This window comes from Epinephelus fuscoguttatus, linkage group LG18 (assembly GCF_011397635.1).
Source record: "Epinephelus fuscoguttatus linkage group LG18, E.fuscoguttatus.final_Chr_v1".
Classification (NCBI taxonomy): Eukaryota; Metazoa; Chordata; class Actinopteri; order Perciformes; family Serranidae; genus Epinephelus; species Epinephelus fuscoguttatus.
Window position 1 is genome coordinate 3,954,007 of NC_064769.1, and position 22,697 is coordinate 3,976,703.

Sequence of the window (22,697 nt, forward strand, 5' to 3'; positions counted from 1 at the left end):
ATAAAACACATCAAAGGAATGCCAGACTGCTTCTGCTACTACAGTAAAGAGTGGAAATGTAAATAATGACTGATGAGGTCTATCTGACCGAAATGTGGCGTTTATAATAACAGGAGCCAATTAACACTGTATGGATTATCTTAGTAATTACATATTGTCTTTTTTCCTCGTTCTCATCACACAGATTTCTCATGTTATTCTGAGATGCAGTAATGGAGTCAGAATGTAAAATAGCAACACTATCACTGTGAACTAAAATAAACTTAGTAAGTTAAAATAAAAAATCATGTGTTTAGTGTTATAAAACAGTGGTTTCTCCTTAGTCATTAGTTCAAGGTCCACAGTTTAATATATTCAGCATCATACTTGTGTTGTGCCATGTCCTAGAGCTAGTTTGCTAAGGAGCTGTCTGATAGTTACTCACTCTACAGCAGGAAACTGCACTGCAAATGTGCCAGAAATTCACTGTACTTCAAAATAACTACTACTGTAAATGATCTCTGTGTTTGTTAGAAGCTCTGTTTTAAAACCAGTAGAAACAGAAACAATGAAATGATTCTACTCACCTGTAACAATATATATATGGGCTACTCTTTACCTGAGACGCCAGACTTTTGTCCATGGATACTTTTTTCTTCAGTAATCTGATTGGTCAGAGGTTGGGCTGTTGACAGGCTGTGATCAGATATTCTAATGTTAACCTGTTCTGGAGCAGGTTAGCTGTTTAGCATAAGTTACCATGGTGATTTAACTTCACAAAAAAACAAAAAAAAAAAAAATTAAGTAATAATATTAAGTAATTTATTGCTTTCGTCTTGTCAACAAATCCCATGTGCAAACCAACTATGAATGTACACTACTAAGACATGACCAGCAGTTTTAGGAAAAGATTTGTAAGACCCAATAGGCTTTGAACTGTGAGCCACAGACAGGTTAGAGTAGTCAGGAAATATTTAGAGATGCACTAATACATCTGTGGTTTTGGTCTTTACCTGGGACCACCAACAGCGCCCTATTTCAGGAAGCAGGCTCAACAAACTCTGAGCCCAATCCCAATCGCCGGGTTGACTGAGCCTGAGCTGGGAAACTCTGAGTTTTCGGTTCCTGAACAGCTGATCAGCATTAGTTGAGTCTCGCCACCAGACAATCAGAGATCTCTGCCTTTAGTTAAGCAAAGTGTCTAAAGACTGACTTGTGAGTCTAGCATTAGTTCAATCAACTCTTGAGTACGTTCAGCCTGCGAGCACCGAAAGACATATCTGCACTCCACATCAGTGGAGTGCAGATAACGTGATATTCAGTGGCCTAAAGCAGGAAGCCACTTGTTTGATCCCAGCTGAGTTTGAGATTTTAATGACCGCAAAATGAAAACTCCCCCCAAAAAAACTAACACGTCAGCTGCAGCTAAACAGCGTGATGTGTGGTGGGAACAGACTGCAGAGTGTGTTAGTAGGTAATGTGAAGTGATGTTATGTAATGTGATGTGTTAATGTGTCTAATATGCAGAAAATACAGAAACATTACACAGATCTAAAGCCTATTTTAATATAATTTGCTGTAGGCCTATTGTCTTATTCAGCTGTAATCTGATGGAGCCCAAACACACTGGGCAACAACTCAAAATCAAACAAAAAAATGTTGTAGGCCTACAGACAAAGTTTTGCTTATACTTTCTTCATTCTGTCAATATTAGGCTGAGGTTAGGCTAAACTGCTGTGAAATGACTTCTGATTCACGGAATCTCCTTTAGCATATGCTGAGATGGAGCTATTATGGGGTGTTGAGTCCCGTAATGAGCCATTGCATCATGTAATGTAGATTAATTTCTGATTGACACTGACAAACCTGCAGTTCTTTGGAAGTCCTCTTTTTTAAGATTATTTTTGGGGCTTTTGTTGCCTCTAATGGCAAAAAAGCGTAATGTTGAGGGAGAGAGGGCAGACGACGCGCAGCGAAAGGCTGCAGGCTGGGTTTGAATCCACGGCCGCTGCATCAGGCGATGGGCATCTGATCACGGGGCATCAGCTCCATCCACTAAGCCACCAATGCTCTGTTGCGAATACTTTGATAATCGATTCTGATTTATGTCCAGGGAAAACCACAAAAAAACGGGCAAAAGTCTTCTCAGAGCCAGAGTCACTTTTCTTATGGCCCGACAAACCGCTGTCTCTCTGACGTGTTCAGTGTCTCTGATGTTATATAGAAAACTGCCATGCCGAAGAATCAAAGGGCAAGGCATAAAATTTGCTCCAATGATAATGTAAATCCACAATGTGCATGGGTGCAGATCCTGGGGGACATGTCCCCCCAGTTTCTGAAAAACACAAATTGCCCCAGTTCTAAATAGCCTAAAGGATTGAATTCAATCAATCAATCAATCAATCAATCAATTTTATTTATAAAGCCCAATATCACAAATCACAATTTGCCTCACAGGGCTTTACAGCATACGACATCCCTCTGTCCTTGAGACCCTCACAGCGGATAAGGAAAAACTCCCCAAAAAAAACCCTTTAACGGGGGAAAAAAAACGGTAGAAACCTCAGGAAGAGCAACTGAGGAGGGATCCCTCTTCCAGGACGGACAGACGTGCAATAGATGTCGTACAGAACAGATCAACATGATAAATTAACAGTAATCCATATGACACAGGGAGAGAGAGAGAGAGAGAGATATGCAGGTAATGACAGTATCTTACAACAACATTAATGGAAGTAATAATATTATAATTATAGTTCTGGTTACTGCGGTACAATATGTTGAAAGTATGAACAAATGTATTTTACGACTCCACATTCCCAAATCTAAAATAAATGAAAATTGTGGAACAAATATTTTTTTAGATATATTTTCCAACATGATCACTTAGTTTAACCAAGCTCAGTTAGGGGCTCATATTCTGATAATCATCCATATCCACTGATGTATACAGTAGTCCCATATACTGGGAGAAAGGGAAGATGATGAGGAGAATTGGGAATCTGTGAGAGGCGAGAGATGAGAACGTGAGTGGACATAACATGCCTGAGACCCTGAAACTAGAAGAAGCATTAACTAACAGCGAAGCAGTGAAAAGGAGGGTGATGGCTGGTTCCATGTACTACTGGCTGTTTAAGAGAAATAAACAGTAAAGGTAAGCATATGATTCTCTGTGTAGTGCTTTTTGAATGACTTGGTGATGGTGATGAGCCTCTGTGAAATCGTGAAATATGCTGGCAATCTCAAGCACTCTGTGGGCATGATTTGCACGTGTGCAATTAAAAAAAAAATCACAACTGATTGTATCCCCCCCCAAACTTGCCATCAGATCTGCACCCATGACAGTGTGTAATATTTGATATATCTGGGTCTAATCACCTTCTCCTTACGCAGCAGCAGCCTCTGTATAAACTGTGTCCCAACATCCACAACTTCATTCACTAAAGGACATGCCATGTCTCTCCTACCTGCGACACGCTCAGCCTCAGGCTTAGATGAAGCAAACCTGCAAGCCAGCGGGGGGGGGGGCAGGGGGGACATGACCCCCTCTGCAGTAAAGCTGTACCCCCCCTAGAATAATTTGAGACACAATTAATAATTTTTGAACAATGCAGTAGTATTTATTGAAAGCACAATGTAAGTGGTGCTCATTATAATCACGCAATAATGTGCTGTTTAAATCTAAGCTAAGACAGGACAAGAGCAGTCAGTGGCGGAGCGGCTCATAGCTAATGGGTACCTGTCTGTAGGCTCTCCACCTGTCAGTGAAACAAACATGAAAGATGTGCAGTTTAACCGACGAGGAGCATTACACGCGACTATTACACACGGTTGTGAGGTGCGCAACGGCAGATCTTACAGCACACTGTTTATAAACCAGTTTGCCAGTTTAATTGCAGGAAATGTTTAGTTGTTAAGCCATTTCTCGTAAGTATAGACATTCACTGTATATCCACTTTTCTACATGTGGCTGCTGCTGGCTTGAGTCTTGACTCTCTCGTTATCATTAACTTGCAATGCTAAGATAAATGTTTAAAGTCCAAAAAAGTAATTTATTACGAACAGGTCAATAAAACAGATTACAAAATTTAAAATACCTTGTAAACAAACGAAATATTCAGTATTACACATTTTCTTTGGTTACTTTTCTTTCAAACATTTCTTAAAGTTATGATCTCACTGCCGGTAAAAAAAAAAATGAAAAAAACCCAAAACGGTTTGCTCCTGCAGCCAGCCAGAGACAAAGGATCCATTCCACACACCTGAGCCAGAGAAAAAAGAGGGAGAGAAAGAGAGAGATCGAGTTTCTGTCTTTGATGAATGAAGCCTTATTGTTTTGCTGCTATTAAACAATGAGAGACATGTTTTCTCCGTTTACTTAACAAGGGTAGCAGTGGTTAGCACTGTTGCCTTACAGGTTCAAACCCTCCAGCCGGCTGAGGCCCCTCCTTGTGTGGAGTTGCTGTGTCACCATGGCTTTTCTGCAGGTTCTCTAGCTTCCTCTCACAGTCCAAAGGTTTGAATGTGAGTGTGAATGATTGTCTGTCTCTATGTGTCAGACCTGTGACAGTCTTGCAACCTGTTCAGGGTGTACCTGCCTCTCGCCCAATGTCACTTGAGTGTGGGGCTGTAAACATGCTGTGTCTTACCATGGATTCCCACCAAAAGCTTCGGCAGCCATTCATTTTCAATACACGCCGGCGATGCCAGCGACCAGAGTGACCAGAGAGTAGAAGTTGAGAGAAGCTGAACTTTATGCAAATGAGCAGACCTGGTTTGCAGGACTCTGTAGACCCAGATGGACCGACGGCTCCGGGCCCTGCGTTTCCTCAGCAAATACGCCAATGCAATACAAAGGAGGCTTCCGAAAGTGCAATCCATGGTGAAAGAGGAAATCGAAGATGTGCATGCTATATAGGCTACGCTTTTTTCCTCCAAATAAGCTCCTGCTTATATAGGCTATATGACTGTGTATATTAGCATTATTTTAATTGTATAATGAAAGTCATGAATAATACATAGTGAAGACATAAATGATAGAATATTTGTTCATCCTTGTAAAGTGCACAGCCGGTCAGCCTAGATGGACACATCTGCAGCGCCCGGCCCCGCCCCTTTGGCCGATGCAAGCGCCTGCTGGAGCTGGCAGTGTGAGCGATGTCAGAGCGACCAGAGCGCCCGCAGGCGACCATGAAGCTTTTGGTGGGAATCCCTTATTAGACTGCCTGGCAAAGACTTCAGCAAGCACAGAATCATAGCTTATTTATCTTTAATTTTATTTACCATTAATTCTGAGTGCAGAGCAGATCTTCTTCCAGGTGTTGTTCGTGTGTAGGCCTATTTTTTCGTGGAAAAGATGTAAAGCTCTGGCAGCTCTACACTAAAACAATCAACTTCTTCTCATTATTCATCACAGACTGATATTTACAGGTGAACGAAGAGATATGTATTGGCTGTGATTGTTTTTTTCTTGTCATATGACATGCAGTGCACGCTGATGCATTCCAAAAGTTGAACTCTATTTATCTCAGGGTGCAGCTGTCACGCCCAGAAAAATAGGCGCTGGGAACATGTGCATGCCGCTCTAGCATCACTCTGGCACTTGAGCGCAGTTGTTGCGCATACACGGAAAAATATGAATTTGAGGGCGCAAAAAACGCAGCATGTGTACAGCCCCATAGCCACCAGCCCCCTCATGACCCTTAACTATGCATCACACCACAAAAATTGTTCAGTAATGGTCTGAAGAATGTGACAAAAGAGCTCAAGGCATCATCTTGGCCTCCAAATTTCCCAGGTCCCAGCCCTGTGGAGCATCCTTGGGACGTGCTGGTACGCTACTTTGCAACCCACAGGACTCAAAGGATCTGCCACCAACACCCTGGTACCAGATACCACAGGACACCTCCCAAATGTCCTGTGTCCATGCCACAACAGGTCAGAGCTAAGTCCAATCCAAGGAGGCCCCACCATGGATTGGTGGCACCTCTGGGGTACCGGCACAACAAACACATTCTCACTCAGATGTCGTCACATCTTGACATTTTGGTCATACAACATGCAGGGTACCCTGGGTGCATCAAGTCAAGTTCTCTTCTTTCAAGATACACTTCCGTTTTCACAGGAAATTTATTTACTTTGTTTCAAAATAAATGCACTACATCAGTGACAACACTGCGAATTGACTTTTTTTTCCATCAACAACAAACACACATGGTTGGGTTTAGGCAACAAAAACTTGCGGTTAGCTTTAGGCAACAAAAGCACGTGGTTAGGTAGAGTCTTATGAGACGTGTTTTCCAGCAGAACATTGCACTGTAATACAATGATTAATGTTATTCTGTTATTCACTACAACTGGGCCCAGGGGCGAAAATCCCATTTCATAGTTGGGGGGGCAATAAAGAGTAAAATTATAGATAGAAATATAGAATAATTCCAGGGGGGGCAAGGAAAAAAAGTTGTAGCCTGTATTTTGTACAGCCTCTTTTACCGCAATTTGAAGCTTTAATCTTCTCTCTATCTCTCCAACAGGCAGGCATAGGACCTTTCTTAGCACTGGCTGAGTCCACCTGCACATGTGCACATGTCCAGATTTAAAACAAAATAGTTGAAATCAAATTAACATGTACACAACAACAGTCAGGTGCACCATGCTGTCCAAGGTGCTGAGAGTGTCTGGCGGAGAGCAGGTCTCTGTCTCCCTATGCCCAGTAGTGTGAATATTTATGCTATTAAACACAGTGGTGGAAAGTACATTCACTCGAGTACTGCACATGACTACAATTCTGAGGTACTTGGACTTTACTTGCTTTTCATGTTGTAGTTGGTGATTACCTTACAGATTCCAGTCTTAAACAGAGTTGGGTATAACGTGTTACAAAGTAACGCGTTAGAGTACTTTGATTACTTTTTGCAGTAACGAGTAACCTAACGCGTTAGTTTGCTGTTTGAGTAATCAAATACTTCAGTACATTTTCAAACAAGACATCAGTTACTTCCGTTACTATTAGAACGCTAGTCCTTCAGCTCGTTTGGTTCTAACAGAGATAATGTTAAACCTATCAGTCTGAAAGAAGCCACAGAGTTTGTGGCTCGCTACGTGGTCGGAGAAATGCTGCTGTTGTCTACGGTGGAGTCTAAATAGGGAGGACTCGCTGACAGACATATTTCAGACTCAGGACTTGCATTATGCCTGGTACACGCTACACGCTGGTACTCACCAATTATCCCCGGTCGTCTTTCATGTGTGATGTCATCGGGTTATTCTTGTCCTGTTTTTATTACTTTCAGTATTTGAGTCACTGTGTCTGTTCATGTGCCAGCCGACATGTTGCTGTAGTCACCTAAAAGCGTCAGCAGATGGCAGGAGCTACACTTGAAGCGCCATATGTAAACTGTCAAGCTACTGTATCTTCCACAGGAAGTTCTGACAAATGTTTCAGAATAAAAGCCTATTTAGAAAATGGAGGGATTCTCTCAGCCGAGGTTATAAGGGGCTTTTAATTTGAAACAATAATAAAAAGTAAATATATAAACACACAGAGGGATTAATAAATAACGGACCGTCTACAGTGTAATTTCTTTCAAATGAAGCTGGGAGCCTCTGCAGTTGTGGTGAGTAAAAGCCCCGCCGCTATTTGTTAATGTTATTACTTTATGTCCGACCGTGAGGATGTACCATTGTTTGCTAGCTTGATGCTAATGACAGTAACGTTAACTCAGCGGGTTGACAAAGTGCCTCTGCTGTTTCACACCATCATTTCCCCTTTTACTCTGTGTGGTAACATCCCTAGAGGAAATATTAAAAATGCTGGGGTGTTGTTGTCATACAGTTGTCTACGGTAGCAGATCGTTCTGTGTTTCTACTGGTCAAAGTGACGGCTGTGATGGGAGAATTGGATCTCAGTGAAGGGCAAGTGGTCCATAACTTGAATTTTGGAGACAAAATAATGTAGGCTTAGTGCCTTGTGGTTCATTGCCCAATAGGAAATGTAGAATACTCAAAAGTACTTTAAAAGTGCTTGAGTTACTTTTCTCAGGGAGTAATGTTGGAAGTACTTTTAAAGTAATTGAGTTACTTTACTCAGGGAGTAATGCAGTAAAGTAACTGGTTACTTCTTTTTGTTTAAAGTAACGCAGTAACGTACTTTGATTACTTTTAAAGTAACCCTTACCCAACACTGCACATTACCAATGTAACAAGTTATAGTAATATATTACGTATAAGCAGTGATGAAGACAGAAATGGATAGGACATACAGGATTAAATGAAACTCTCCATAGGATAAGGAAGCATCCAGATGACACCAAGGTTACGGACATGGGGGGAGGACAGCACAGTGGAGCCATCAATGGAGAGAGAGAAATTATTTGTGGATTTGATGAGAGATTCGGGGCCAATGATGATGACTTCTGATTTGTCACAGTGTAGTTTGAGGAAGTTGGTTTGAAGCCAGGATTTTATTTCAGTGATGCAACTGGTGAGGGTAGAGTGAGTGGCAGGAGTAATGGCTTTGAAGAGAAGATAAAGAGGAGGGGGCCGAGAACTGAACCTTGGGGAACACCTTGGCAGAGGGGAGCAGTGGGGGATTTGCAATTGTTTATGCTGATGAACTGGTGACTGTCGGAGAGGTGGGAATTAAGCCAGGAGAGAGCAGTGTCGGTGATATTACATAAGAGTGGTTTCAAGATGGGAGAGAAGGATCCATGCAAACATTCATTACTTTAATTTTAAAATTTGAATTTATGACTGTTTCTTTGCTACCGGAAACAATTTGGTTTATTCATTCTATCCACTGACAATTACTTCTGTTTTTTTTTTTTTAACACATGGTCATTTGTGACTCTTAAAATATCAATGGGCATTCCTTCATCTCATAATGTGTCAATTACCTGTATAGTATGAAGAAAGCAAAACTGGATCAAGGACCTGTCCAAGAAAGCGTCTGAGAAGTCGCCATCTCCTTTCAGTTTGTCAGATAAGTCTATCCAAAACTGCACACACTCACTTTGCATGATCAGCCACTATTGTTCAATGCGCTGGTTTCCAGTACTTGGACCAAAGGTTACAGTGTCTGTCTCAGCTTGGTTCTCAGAAAATTGCAAAAAACACTGCATTTCAGCCATGTGGTCATTTTCTGTTTCTGAATCAAGTAGGGCACCCAACAGCAGAGATCACATCATCCCTGAAGTAGCCAGCAATGATCTTTGGATAATTGTTTGTTTTGTAAGCTTTGAGCCATATCGTCTTTCTGGAAAACCCATGAGTTTACATGGACAGTTTAATTCCCTTTTCATTCCGAATGAAAGGTCATTCCTATTAAAAGTGATCTTGTAAACACCTAATTCCGAATGAAAATGGCCAATGCGATTGAAAATTGATTCCGATGTAAGGGACTGGAATATTCCATTTCTAATTCCTAATGAAAGAATTTCACACACTTGTATACACATTCCTCACGTTATTGTCCGAGTGGGCAATTTGTGCTACATAATTTCAAGTCACGCGGAGGGGGTGGGGGGGCATATGCATTGAAACAGACAATATTACTGATGTATTAACTAACGTTGCGGAGCACTTTTTTATTCCGACGCCACACAGTCACATCTACAGTACACGCATGAACACGAACACATGCTTGCTCAGATTAACTCCTCTGATCCCACTCTAACATTCACACACAACAGGCCAAGTCTATTTACCCATAAACGCATAGATGAAACTATAGCAAACAACAAAGTACATCCAGTCCACAACCACAACCAAAATTCATCTTGCTGCCTTGAATCTAAATCATCATATTCATTATCAGCACTCATATCAGACTGATGTGCAGAGCCGCACACACACACACACACACACACACACACACACACAACAACAACAACAACAACAACAAAACAAGCACAGCTGCGCAGTTACTGAAAAGTAACCAGAACGCTGAATTTCTGACCATTACTGCCCGCAACTGCAATGTGTATGTTTATGCCTGCACAACAATAGAGATGCATTGATTTTGTGTCTTCTCCCATCCCGCAGGAGAAAACACGTCATTTTATAGGCTATTAATAAAGAGATTCATGGGGCTGTTTGTTTCGTTTCCCTGGCCTGCATGTCTTTTGACGCACTGGTCAGGAATAGCGCTCCTATTTCGTTGTTTTCATCTAGTTTTTAATGAAATAAAGGCTGTTTCATATTCTATTTTCCTCCTCTGTATTTATTTCTTTTTCTACCTTTATGTAATCACGCAGTGATTGAGGTTAAGGCAAGCCCGGTGCCAGGATGAAGTTACTGAGGGGGCGGTTAAAAATTACGAGGGGGCAAATCTTTATTATGCAACATAGGTTCACAGAGTGAGTTATAAAGAGCGTGCAGACGTGCGTAATAGTCGCGTGTAATGACAGCTCATCACCGTCAGATGGAGCTGACAGACAAACAGGTGGAGCAAGTGGCAAATTGGTATGAAAGCTGGTTCAGGGCATATTCGTGCATTTATGAATAAATATGGAGTGGAAACGCTCATGCATGTCCACCAAGTTCCTGTGTTGACATCCTGTTGCTAGGCTAAATCTTCTTCTTTTTCTTCTTCTTCTATTGTTTAATGGGGACCCGGCGGGACTCGGCAGGACCCAGTCCCAATGCAGCCCTCTATGTCAGAGTACAAAAGTTACCCGGGCCATGGCCTCCCTGCCCCCCCCGGTTCCACGGTCTATGCACAAGGAAACACACTCTTGTGCTACCCACTGAGCCTTAGACGTCTATTAGACGTCTCGTCTAAGTTTAGACTGAAATTCGCCCGTCTATAATCGGTCTATATTTTAGCCCTAATCTAGACGATAGAATTTAATCCATTAATTATTAAATATTAAATAAAAAAACAACTGTAAGTTGTATAAATGATGGCCAAATGTTGGATTAAAACATTTTAACAGTCATTGATCAATGTACAGTGTAGTTTAGATTTAGACTCGATTTAGACGTTTAAATCAAGACCTCATATCGTCTCTTTTTAGACCAAATCTAGACGATTGAATTAAATACATTAAATAATGAATATTGACCAAAAAAATAACTGTAAGTTGCACAACTGGTGTCCAAATATTGGACTTAAATAATTTGAATGGCCATTGATCAATACACAGTTAAGTTTAGATTTAGCCTTGATTTAGACGTTTAATCAACGTCTAGATTTCGACCAGGTTTAAAAGTTATTTTTATTTTTAGGCATAAGATTATGCCAACCATGTTTAGAAATAATTAGATATCACTATTAACCTATAGCTAAATAAAGGCAGTTTGCAATAAAGTTAATTGGGCAGTTATGCAAATAATTCCTTTGAAATAAAAAATTATTTGTGAAGAGTAAAATAAAATGGCAGTTCGCAGTAATGGCGATCGGGGACAGTAGCCTAAATCTAAGTAAACATGGACGAGATATGTACTGTCAGCGGATCCCTCCCCATTAGGAGGCAGCAACACGCTGAAAGTTCGGGTTGGGCTAAAGGAAGTTGATGGCGAGCAGAGTCGTTCGGAACACTCACTCTGAGAAATCGTTTTTTTCCCGAAGCAAGCGTCGACTAGAACTCATCAAAGACACCGAGAAGGGCTGCTTATAGGTGAGTGCTCAAGGGTACGTTATTGAAATGTTGTTTTGTCCTGCAATGTTTGTTCATTTAATCGTAATCAATCCGTTTGCAGCAAACCGATTGCAAGCTAGCAGGCAAGCTATAGCTTGCCTGCTAGCTTGCAATTAAGTGCCATCAAATGCTACATGGCGTTAGTTTTCTTTTTTTTAATGATTTGGAAGAAAAGTGCTTCTGACACAAACGTTAAGGTTATATGTGTTGCATGAATGTGGGTGCGGGGAGGGGGCGGGGGATAATTTACTGTTGATAATTTGTAATATCATACAGATTGCAAAGCTGTCTCATGTCGGGGCAGATGGGTCTGCTGCTAGAACTCTGTGTGGCATTCATCTGGTCTCTGATCTGAGCTGCTGTTAACTTGCGATTTCTGAGGCTGGTGACTCGGATGAACTTATCCTCAGAAGCAGAGGTGACTCTTGGTCTTCCTTTCCTGGGTCGGTCCTCATGCTTGATGGTTTTTGCGACTCCACTTGGGGACACATTTAAAGTTTTTGCAATTTTCCGGACTGACTGACCTTCATTTCTTAAAGTAATGATGGCCACTGGTTTTTCTTTAGTTAGCTGATTGGTTCTTGCATAATATGAATTTTAACAGTTGTCCAATAGGGCTGTCGGCTGTGTATTAACCTGACTTCTGCACAACACAACTGATGGTCCCAACCCCATTGATAAAGCAAGAAATTCCACTAATTAACCCTGATAAGGCACACCTGTGAAGTGGAAACCATTTCAGGTGACTACCTCTTGAAGCTCATGGAGAGAATGCCAAGAATGTGCAAAGCAGTAATCAGAGCAAAGGGTGGCTATTTTGAAGAAACTAGAATATAAAACATGTTTTCAGTTATTTCACCTTTTTTTGTTAAGTACATAACTCCACATGTGTTCATTCATAGTTTTGATGCCTTCAGTGAGAATCTACAATGTAAATAGTCATGAAAATAAAGAAAACGCATTGAATGAGAAGGTGTGTCTAAACTTTTGGCCTGTACTGTACATTAACGAACAACAATTTGTCTGGACTGTACTAGGTAATCTCTGTAATACTGACAATTATGAAACTTAATTGGTGTAGTTTCATGAAAGGGAACCATACTACAGTTATAGTCAGACTTTATTTATTCATTATTCTTTACAGAGTAACCCAAAGTCTCAAATGGGTGGTGCCCAATGTCCATTGAGTCAAGTCCTTTGAAACCATGTACCTTTTCTTATTGGATAATATCTCTGTGACATCACATAGAACAATAGGCAACCACACTTGCAATTTTTCTTCATTTATTCTATTGCTGTGTTTGCAGAAGCTGTTCAGAAAACGTTCAAAGAGGCTACGGATGACATGATCAGCTCAGCAATGGCTGTACATTTTAAACAGGCCCCAGCTCAAAGTGGTGGAGGGGGCCCGGGACACCATTGGTGTAATTTTTTTTGTTGTTTTTTTTGTGTTTTGGTTTAGGTTGATGCATCCCAGGCAGGTAGAGTTTCTGGATATTTTTTAAAAATTTGTAATGTTTTACATACAAATAACTAGATTTTTATTTTATTTTTGTAATTTTGTATATTAGACTTTGTGCTAGTTTTTCACCACAATGTTTGAAAAAAATAACCAAAAGTTTCTTTTATTTTGGTAATATTGTATATTTGAGTTTGTGCTTTTATTTCACTGCAATGTATGTTTAAAAATGTGTTAAGAAATTAAAAATATGTATATTGTTTGCACATTCATATGTTTGTGATGGTTGGATAATGTTTGAAAAATGTATTGATTTAGTTTACAGTAGGATAGTTTGGTTAATGTTTAACATCAAGAGATGTATTTATATCCAGTGGTAAAATAAGCATGACATTAGTGTTACTGAAACCTATTTAAAAGAGCCAAAAAAAAACACATAACGTAAATAAATTGTCATAACATCCTGGAACTACATCAAGGTAAGGATCACAGGTTAAATTTGGTCCCTTTTTTTAGTGAACCTGATTTAACATTCAATTTTGACAACTTTAATTTCCCTGAATATAGGTTTGTTGTGAATAATTTAATAGATTCTAATGGCTGGATTTATTAGAATATCCTTATAATAATACGTTTAATAGACGTCTATACGACGTCTAGATTCTGTAATGGGGTTTAAATTTGGTATAAAAGTAAACGTCTGGCAAACGCCTAACTTTAGATGTCTATAAATAGACGTAAATTAGCGGTTATTTAAACGTCTAAGATTAGACGAGGCGTATAGACATAGTCGTCTTTTAGACGACGGCTAGTCTAAGCTTAGACGGCTAAAAAACTTTCATTTTTAGACCAGTGGTAGACCGATTTTAGCCCAGACATCTAAGGACCATTAGACGTCTTTTAGACCGAAAAATGCTCGGTGGGCTATAGCTTGCCTGCTAGCTTGCAATCGGTTTGCTGCAAACGGATTGATTACGATTAAATGAACAAATATTGCAGGACAAAACATTTCTATAACGTACCCTTGAGCACTCACCTATAAGCAGCCCTTCTCGGTGTCTTTGATGAGTTCTAGTCGACGCTTGCTTCGGGAAAAAAAACGATTTCTCAGAGTGAGTGTTCCGAACGACTCTGCTCGCCATCGATTACTTCCTTTAGCCCAACCGGAACTTTCAGCGTGTTGCTGCCCTCCTGCCCTGCGTTCCAAATCGCATACTTCTACTATATACTTTTAGTATGTACTGCAGCTGCCCTTAAAAAGTATGTAGTGTAGTATGCAGTATGCATGCAGTATGCATACTACTGGGACACACTACATCCACCATCACATCGCTCCCTGAACTCCAACCCTCTTGCTCACTTCCGCCGCCGTCCGTAGTGCCACATTTGAATATTTTGTTTTGTTGTACTTCGGAGATGCAGTAAATCTCTTCTCATCGAGCTCACCAGAGTCGTGCATACCGTCGGAGGTGCCGGAGAACTCTGTTGCTGTTATGTCGTAATGTATGTTGTTGTTTCTAATAAACTGACGTGTTCATGTAAACAGTCCCAAGCCTATTATTAGTGACCTGTCTATTGAACTAGTCACCAGTAGGCATATTAACCCCCTTCACACACAGCTCTCTGTTGCTGGCAGATGTTTGTTGTTAAATATATTTACAGCTATGCAGCTGCTGGCACTATATTCTGTCTGCACGTGAAGCAGCCTTACAATCACATTACTTTTATTTGTAGTGTAACATACTTGCACATTCTTACTACATTACTTAATATGTATTTGACTTTTAGTATTTATATATTTACTAGTCTATACCATATCCATAGTGTATTCATATTTAGTCATATTCATTCATTATTTACACCACACTTACACTACTGCCTATACTGGTAGAATCTTCTGTATTGTAGTCATAGTTGAACCCTAACATTGATTATACTATAATCACAATAAAGTTGAATGTTGTAAGCGTGTTCTTGCAAAACTGTATGATATGTGACAGTATATAATCAGATCATTGCAGTCCTAATATGTAGTGTCTTAGAATCTCAAATTAAATAAACCATGTATGAAAGGAAGTGTGGGCGTTGGTTGTACACGGAGCTCATTCAGTGCGACGTAACTTCCGCTGCGCAAAGGACTGTGGGTCAGAATGGCCAAAGAAGCATGCTGACGTACACACTGCGAAATATTACCGGATGTAGTAGAACATCCTGGTACTTTTGGCATACTGCATCTGACATACTATGTATTGGAACACACTAATTCTTTTTCTGGCCTACTAAATAGTATGGTAGTATGGGTATTGGAACGCAGGGCTGCTGTCCCCGATCGCCATTAGTGCGAACTGCCATTTTATTTTACTCTTCACAAATAATTTTTTTATTTCAAAGGAATTATTTGCATAACTGCCCAATAAACTTTATTACAAACTGCCTTTATTTAGCTATAGGTTAATAGTGATATCTAATTATTTCTAAACATGGTTGGCATAATCTTATGCCTAAAAATAAAAATAACTTTTAAACCTGGTCGAAATCTAGACGTTGATTAAACGTCTAAATCAAAACTAAATCTAAACTTACCTGTGTATTGATCAATGGCCATTCAAATTATTTAAGTCCAATATTTGGACACCAGTTGTACAACTTACAGTTATTTTTTTGGTCAATATTCATTATTTAATGTATTTAATTCAATCGTCTAGATTTGGTCTAAAAAGAGACGTTGATATGAAGTCTTGATTTAAACGTCTAAATCGAGTCTAAATCTAAACTACACTGTACATTGATCAATGACTGTTAAAATGTTTTAATCCAACATTTGGCCATCATTTATACAACTTACAGTTGTTTTTTTATTTAATAATTAATGGATTAAATTCTATCGTCTAGATTCGGGCTAAAATATAGACCGATTATAGACGGGCGAATTTCAGTCTAAACTTAGACGAGACGTCTAATAGATGTCTAAGGCTCAGTGGGGTACATTGCTAACTTCCTTGTTAACTATTTGTCTCTGAGAACACTGTGATCATCTGCTGCTGGTTCATTGGAGGTTACCAGTAACAGCTGGAAGAAGTTCGGGATTGCAGCCTTTGTCAAATACATCCCAAAGCTATGGAACACACTACCTATAGATATCAGGAAAGCTACCTCTCTTAAATATTTTTTAAAAGAAAACAACAATGTATCTGTTCACTTTAGCCTTTAACTACCTCTGACTTTCCTCATACAGACTTTGTGCTGCATGTCTTGAAAGGTGCTAAATAGCCTGTATAACTAATTATAAATAATAATAATAATAATAATGATAATAACAATAAAAAGATGCCTGATATGGGTATGTGCTGTCATGTAATACGTGTTTGTATTTTATTTATGTTTAGTTTGTACAAATGAAAAAAATAGTGATTCTACTCGGAGAGACATCGAGGAATGTACGTAAGCTTTTGTTAAATTATTTAGGAGAAACAGGAATAGCCTCCTATTTTTTTGTTGTTGATTTGTTTCCTGCCAATCTACCGCTCCATGCTCCACTCCAGTAGGTGGCGGTGATCCATCTGAAAGCTGGTTCGCTAACCGCCATTAAATTCAGGAAAGAAAAGAAAAAGGAAAAGAACAAGACCATCATCATTAACAATAACAAGAGCAGCACGGCTCTGCGCTTATCAGGGGTGACGCTAGCCTACTGTCTGATTTACTATTTTACTTCCTCTTCCTTCGGACTGTCACCTTAATCAGCCAGCTGTTAGTCTGACTGCCTCTTTTTGTTGGCCTGTAGGCTTTTTAAAACATTTTTTGGAACAGTATTTTAATGCCCGCCGCTGTGTGTCGACATTTGTTTTTTTTTTGTTTTTTTTTAGTATTTTAAGTGCTGTTTGTTGTGACATTTCGCTGACACAGCAAGCATGAGATGAGCTGAAGACACGAGGGAGAACTTCACTGCACACTCCGGTACGGACTTTAACTTCTGTCTGTGTTAATGTTAACTGCTCAGATGACAGCAAGATTCACAGTCTACGCTGTTAGTTTTGACCTCAGTTGACCTGAATCGGTTAGGTAACCTCGTTTAGGTAAAATTGGGAACTAAGGAAACAGAAAGTCGCCATCCGGTAAGAACAACCTACCAAACTTTACTTTAGTTTCCTGAATCCCTGCAGACTCAGCACTTAATATTTCCATAGAAATCCTGCTTCACACTCAGTTTCACGTGAACGTCCCCTCTGTACAGCAAGAGTAGACTGTATGGAGTCAGATTTGTCTCAGTAGTATTTGTGTGAACTGATCGACAACTGTGTGTTTATGTGTAACCTGTAGGCCTACATTTAAAACACTTTCCATAAATCCAACAAAAGATTTTGTAAATTCTAAAAACTATATTTCTAATATCAAACAGATCTGCATATAGTCAAATATGGAAATAGATTTATCTCAAGAATCATTTGTATGAGAATATTTACGATAGGGATGGGGCCGATCCGATCCAGTATCGGTATCGGGTTCCGATACCAACGTAATTCACGGATCGGAAATTTCTGATCCACGAGCCATGTCTGTGCTTTCAAGTTGTCTGCTGGAATGATATGATGATTGCTACATAGTAGTGTTGCACTGACCAAGGTACTAAACACAACGGTACATGTGATACCATAATGTTGGAGTATTGTAGTACTATGGTACCTCAGGTACCACTACTGTGGGATAAGATCAAAGTCCAATCGCAAGAGCGTGATGCCAGGGCCACACTGCCCGCGGAAGCGCAGCGCACCGAAATTCTCGCGCGCGCCGGAGCATCTCCGTTCACATCAGACGCGCATTTCTCCACGCCGTCGACAAGCGATTCTGCTCCCAGCTCTTGTTTTTCACTGCCTGGCTTGTCAGATTCGCTCGCGGCTCGCGCAGAAAATAGACCAGACGCCGAACTGATCGCTGCAAATCGTGAGCCTGCCGCGGAGCTTCCCGGCGCAGCGCGGCCAGTGTGGACGACACAGTCGGTTAACATGGGCGCCGAAAGGAAACTGCCTTCTCTTCTCGGCGCTTCGAGGCTATTGGCGGCGCTTCCGCGGGCGGTGTGGCCCTAGCGTCAGTGTCCATGCGGCGTCCAATAACGGTGCGCGCTGCCCACCTGGCACTCAATATGCCGCTGCAGTGGTTTGTATCCAGTGACATTTCAGGTATGAACTGAGCTATTGAGTATCTTTAAGCAGTGAAAGTTATTATTTATTTATTTTTACGTGTAGGTTTGATTTGTTTATATATGCTACAGTGATTTGTTTTCCACTACAGAGCTCTACAGTGCAAGCATTTTACTCGCATTTGCGACTAAAAATAGTTTTGTGCGCACAAAATAAATCATTCAGCACGGAGTACAGATTTCAACCAGCAGCAGAAACTAAAGGCAAATCCTGCCAGTTGTTATGTTAACACTGAAGCTTGACGTTAACAAAGATGAGACGGAGGACAAGCCAGGACGTTGCAAGCATGTTTACTTCAGAAAACAGGAAGCGAGTTACATCTCAACAGGTCCGGAGGGAAACCAACAGTAGTGCTTGACTATATTCCGTTTTACTGAACACCTCCCTTTTTAAGTAAAACCCCCTCTAACAACCAGATAACTCAAATCATATCTTATCAAACCCTCTCAGAGGTAACTCAGATTACCCTGTATCATATTACTGAATAGAACATATCACAGGACATTTATAGACTGCATTTTTTTTCTCTATCTAACAGTCTCTTCTTTCTCTTTCCTCAAAACAGTCTCTTTTTACAAATTCAGACGCTGTGGAGGGCGTGACACTCTGCCTGAAGTTGTCACATATGGCGTGCTGGTTGTGTCAGTGGGTTTTTGGGTACCGGTATTTGTCTCTCTAGTGATGGGAGTATGTGTTTCAGTGTTACCTGGTTCTGGGGTTGCTACAGGTATCTCTTGAGTTGTCTGAGGTTGTGGCTGGTGTAGTGTGCGCATGTGTGTGTGGTTTCTCCTTAACTCTCCTTCATCAGTGTGTATAATGTAGGACCTGGGTGTTGTGGCCTGTTGAATGACAGTCCCTTGTTTCTCCTCTCTTGGGAGCCACACATTTTGACCGGACTGCAGTGGTGGTAAGGGGCGGGCTCTGTGTCTCAGGTTGTATTTATGTTGTTGGTTCTCTTTAGCCCTCTTTTCAGACTTTCTGAATCCTCTAATGTTCGGCCATTGGGGGAGAAGGGTTGTCGGGAGCTGCGGTATGGTTGTTCGCAGCTGTCTCCCCATGAGGAGTTGTGCAGGAGAGAAACCACTTTCCAGTGGTGTGGCTCGATATGTCATCAAAGCCTTTAGTTTCTCACCTCCTCCTTTCCACAGTCCTTTTACTGTAGCCACCGCATGCTCTGCTTCTCCGTTCGCCTGCGGGTATCTTGGGCTGCTGGTAATGTGTGTGAACCCGTACTCTGTGGCAAAGTCTTTGAAGAGTTCACAGCTGTATTGCGGGCCGTTATCCGACATGACTGTCTCAGGTATTCCGTGGCGGCTGAATACATCTTTCAGAGCCGCTATGACAGTGTTGGCAGAGGCTATGTTGAGATGGGCTACTTCAATGTAGCGCGAGAAATAGTCCACTATGAGAAGGTAAGTGTTTTTCTCCCAGAAGAATAGGTCGGTGCCCACTCTTTGCCAGGGCCTCACTTGTACAGGAGTGGTCAGCAGAGGCTCTCTGTGCTCTGCCCGGTGCTGTGAACATGTGTTACAGTTCTCCACGAGCTGACTGATATGGACCGACAGTCCTGGCCACCAGACAGACTGGCGTGCCCTTGCTCTGCACTTAACAATACCTTGGTGGCCATTATGGAGGTCGTGAAGGATTTCTTGTCTCATGCAGTTGGGAATCACGATTCTCTGGCCTCTGAGAAGCAGCTCACCTGCCACGTTCAGGGTTTCTCTTTCTGGCCAGTACGGGGCCAGATCTGGCGGCAGTGCATGTCTCTCCGGCCACTCGGTTTGACAGTATTTGATGAGCTTTGCACAGACCGGGTCGGCTTTTTGCTTTTCTTGAATCACTTTCAATCTTGCTTCAGTAGCAGGGAGGCTTTGAATGACTGCGTCCACAAACACTTTGACCTCTGCCTCATTGTCTTTTTCCTCCTGTGTAAATGTGTGTCTCACAGGGGCTCTTGATAATGCGTCCGCTGTTATCAGTTGTTTTCCGGGCACATGCACAATGTCGAATGTGAACTTCATCAGCCTCAACCGGAACCTTAGTACTCTCGGAGGGAGCTCATCCAGTGCTTTCGTGCTCAGCAGTGGCACCAGAGGCTTGTGATCAGTCTCTAACTTGAACTTCATTCCCAGTAGATATGGTGACAGGCGTTCACAAGCCCACATGGCAGCCAAAGCCTCTTTCTCAATCTGTGCGTAATGTTTTTCCGCCTCGGACATACCTCTGGAGATAAACACTATCGGCCTCCATTTTCCATCTGTCTGTTGTTGGCTCAGGACGCCTCCTAGCCCATAAGATGAGGCATCAGCCGATACACATGTCTCAGCTGTTGGTGGGTATGGGGCCAGCACTCTTGGTGAGCTCAGTTCAGCTTTCAGCCTCTGAAATGCCTCTTTCTGTGGTGCTTCCCAGCACCACTCAGTCTTTTCACTGAGCAGATCTTTGATTGGGCGGGTGTATGAGGCAAGTTGGGGTAAAAACTTGCCTAAGTAGTTGGCCATCCCCATCACTCTCCTCACCCCTTCAACTCCGGTTGGTTCAGGCATTTCCATGGTCGCTGTGACCTTGCCTGGATCCGGTGTCACACCGTCTGCTGTGACCCGGTGCCCCACGAACATGATGTTATCTTTGGCAAACTCACATTTCTCGTTCAGCGTCAGCCCCTCCTCTCTCAGCCTGTTCAGGACCCGATGCAGTCTCTCGTGGTGTTGCTGCATGTCCTCTCCATACACGACTATGTTGTCAGCATGACACACGACCCCCTCGCAGCCCTCCAGCATCTGTGACATGCGACGCTGGAAATGCTCTGGAGCTGAGGAAATCCCAAACAGTAGGCGATTGAATGCATATCGCCCAAATGGGGTAATGAAAGTTGTGAGGAGTGAGCTCTCCTCTGACAACGGGATTTGCCAGAAGCTGGAGGTGGCGTCCAGCTTCGTAAACACTTTCGCCCCAGTCAGCATGGCTAGGGTGTGGTCTACTGCTGGGAGGATGTGTCTCTCTCTCCGCACCCACTTGTTCAGGTGTGTTAGATCCACACACAGCCGAATCTTCCCCGGCTGTGCCTTGGGTGCCACGACCAAGCCAGCACACCAAGGTGTGGGTCGGGTCACTTTGGAAATCACCCCCATGTCCTCCATGCGTTTCAGCTCTGCTCGTACTTTTTCCCGCATTGGCAGGGGCACTCGCCACGGGGATGACAGGGCATATGGAACGGCTCCGGGTTCCAACTCAATTTTGTAGGGCTCCTTTAATTTCCCTAAGCCGGAAAATACCGTGGGGTACTGGGCTTTAAAGTCCTCCTGCTGGGCTTGAACTGCATAGACCCGCTGTATGAGAGTGAGAGCTTTTAATGCTGGGAGACCTAGCAGTGGCTTGCACAGTCCCTCAACAACATAAATGTGTTGTTCAGTTGCTCTCTTTTCAAAGCTCAGCTTCCCTTTAAATCGTCCTTTAACCTTCAGTCTATGATTTCCTGGTCCACACAGCACTTTACCTGGTGGCTGCAGAATCCCATGCTTTTTAATGGAGAACGTGCTGCTTGGGATTGCTGTGACAGTTGCGCCGCAGTCCAGTTTGAAAACAGTCTCTTCTCCATTCAACTGCAGCTTTTCTTCCCACTCATCACCTTCCTCTGAGCACATTTCTCCCAAAACAGCGAAGTCCTCCTCCTCTTGACTCTCTATTTGTGCCACGGAAACATTATGGACACCCCCTGTAGACCTGCATTTCTTTGCAAAGTATCCCTTCTTATCGCACTTCCTCCACTCAGCCTCACGAGCTGGGCAGTCCTTCCACAGATGTTTCCTCACCTGTCCACACCTGCTGCATCCAGATGACTGTGTGTTCGTTTTCTCTTTCACTGCCTGCCCCCTGGTGGTCTTTTTGTGTATTGTCTCAACATGTCCTGTAGTCTGCTCTGTCCCACGTAGCACTGGCTGTTGTTTTTTCACTGCTGCACTCTGTCTCACTCTTGTCATAGCTTTTTCTAATGTCAGATCTGCATCCAACTGTAAGCTTTCTGACAATTTAGCATCTCGTATGCCAACCACAATTTTGTCCCTTATTAGCTACTCTCTCAGGGCTTCAAGTTCACAGTGTTCCGCCAGTGTGTGCACTGCTGTTATGAAAGATTCAACACTCTCACCGGGCTTTTGGTTCCTCCTGTTGAAGCACGCTCTCTCAAAGATGACGTTCCTCTTGCTTACACAGTGTGCAGTGAAAGCCTCTGTTACCGCTTGGTATGACTGTTTCTGCGCCTCTGTCAGGGGCAATACATTCAGGATATCTTCGGCGTCATCGCCGGCGGCATACATAAAAGCATTCACCTGAAACTCCTGGGATTGCTTGTCCAGCCCTGACGCTATCCTGTAGCGTTCAAAACGCTTCATCCATCTCTGCCATTCTTTTGTATTGGCGAAGTCG

The 22,697-nt window shown here is 42.1% G+C and overlaps 1 protein-coding gene across 2 annotated transcripts in view; it reads left to right on the forward strand.

Annotated features, from left to right (window-relative positions):
• Positions 1–16,661: 16,661 nt before the first annotated feature.
• The window catches only part of slc38a9 (solute carrier family 38 member 9), a 49,635-nt gene continuing 43,599 nt past the window's right edge, over positions 16,662–22,697 (forward strand). The window contains exon 1 of one of the 2 annotated variants that reach the window (XM_049604051.1): positions 16,662–17,031. The gene's annotated coding sequence lies outside the window, so the exon portion shown is untranslated. Of the gene's footprint in view, positions 17,032–17,053; positions 17,190–22,697 lie in introns of those variants that run through there. The other variant, XM_049604052.1, reaches the window with a different exon arrangement.